This window comes from Montipora foliosa, chromosome 13 (assembly GCF_036669935.1).
Source record: "Montipora foliosa isolate CH-2021 chromosome 13, ASM3666993v2, whole genome shotgun sequence".
In the NCBI taxonomy this organism is placed as follows: domain Eukaryota; kingdom Metazoa; phylum Cnidaria; class Anthozoa; order Scleractinia; family Acroporidae; genus Montipora; species Montipora foliosa.
The window spans coordinates 4879747-4881917 of record NC_090881.1 but is presented as its reverse complement, the minus strand read 5'-3'; positions in this window follow the sequence as shown (position 1 = coordinate 4881917).

The following is a 2171-nucleotide window of genomic DNA, read 5'->3' as shown; positions in this document are numbered from 1 at the left end:
AATAGAATCGAATACAACCGTGACCCGCAAATGCTGAGAACGAAACGGCAACTAATTAACTGAAATGGGATTGATTGCATTGTTCTTGTTTAATTCGAAAATTAAGCTTATTTCTAATTTTTTGTTTGTTTTTAGATATCTTGATAAGAACAAAATAACTCAACTCCCAGAAAACGTTTCCTCAGGACTCATACATCTATCTAGGCTGTACGTATATTGCCCCAAATATACAAAATGTGACACGGCTTTGCGCCTCTCCACTTTAAAAAGAAATTGCGATTTTGAGACGGCAATACTACATTATATTGACGACTAGTTGGGAGAAAATATATTCCGTATTGGGCGGAGTCGCGAATACGGAATATATTTTCTCCCTACGCCGTCAATATAATGTGGTATTGCCGTCTCAAAATCGCAATTAGTTTTGTATCGCGATCCATCATTTTTAAGGATAAATAAAACTGTAAACTAATCAACCCGCGCCTGATCAAAATTTCAATTCTTTCTACCTGCGAAACGTATTTGTTTGCGTACGTCAGCAACCCAATTCAGTGCAACGACGTCAATTTCAACATTAGAACCAATCACAGGCCGCAAAAGTGAGACGGCAATACCACGATATATTGACGGCTCGAGCATAGGCAAAACTATAAGAAGATCGCGATACAACAATTAATTGTGTGACTTAGTTATAAAGTGACTTACACAGCTGAGTTAAATAAAGCCTTCACAGTGTTTTCATGGCTCTGAGTCGTTCAAGGACTTCTTTTAGGACAATTGGGATAAATTTTACTGCTCTTGTCCAAGTAGAGTTGAGTACATCGACGATCTGGGAATACTAAGAACGAGACGGGAATTAAAACTAGATGGCGTTAATTGCTTTGTTCTTCTTTAATTTAAATTTAGTACTTATTTTTAAATTTATCTTTATTGCTAGATATCTCAGGGAGAATGAGATAACTCAATTCCCAGAAAACGCTTTGTCAGGATTCACACATCTATCTGCGCTGTAAATATATTGCCCTAAATACACTTTCAAAATATGATACGGCTTTGCGCCTCTCAACTCTACAAATAACTGTGTGACTTTGTTACAAAGTGACTCACACAGCTAAGTTAAATAAAGTCTTTACAGTAATTAACCCTTACAGGTCAAAAATCAAAGTGCATTTAAGCCTTTGCCTTCTAAGATTAATACTAAATGTTATCCCAATCTGTCATTTTGGTTCTTTTTGTAACACCTTTTATATGATCTTAGCCAGGTCCCCATTTTCTAATGAAGGAGCAGATAAAACAATCATATTCATTGCTATTGACACACATTAAATTTTGGAGTTATTTAAATGACAATATCGCCAACGAAATGGTAACTATTTATATACTAGGTACTTAAAATTAAAATTTGCATTGTTTCCGGAAATTTCCGAGGTTAAAATATCTTTAAAGCCAACATTTCGACCAGTTTTACTCGTCTTCTTCAGGTTGTTTAAAAAATGTTATCAATATGGCGGATCATTTTTAGTCGTTCAGCGTGGTGACCACACATGACGTATCATGACAATCACACGACGTGTAAATGATGTCAAACTGCGCGGGAAATGAAGGGAAAAGACTGTACCCGGCGCAATTTGACATCATTTACACGTCGTGTCATGGTCATGATACGTCATGTGCGGTCACCAAGCAGAAGGAGTAAAAAGTATCCGCCATATTGATAACATTTTTATAAACAACCTGAAGAAGACCAGTAAAACTGGTCGAAACGTCCGTTTTAAAGATATTTTAACCTCGGAAAATCCAGAAAACAATTTAAATTTTAATTTTTAAAGAGATGAGAGGTGAAAGTTTCAGAAATACGAGTACATAAAATTGTTTTATTGTTGTAAAAGTCCTTCACTTTTGGAACTATCAGGATATTATGAAACTCTGTTAATTCCTGTTTCCATGCAAGAACACTTCTTTTTTTTATGATCACAATACAATGAGCCTTCTTTATCAAAGCTCGATAAAAGAATGCATGTCTTTAAACTGCATTTGGTCATTAAAATCCTAAATTTTGTTTTGATTTTTCCTATTGTTTCCCATAGAAATAGCAAATTCAATGTTATCCATGTTTTCTTGATTTGAACGCTGAGTCGTTGACGGAGTTTTTTTAGTAAAATTGGAATTAA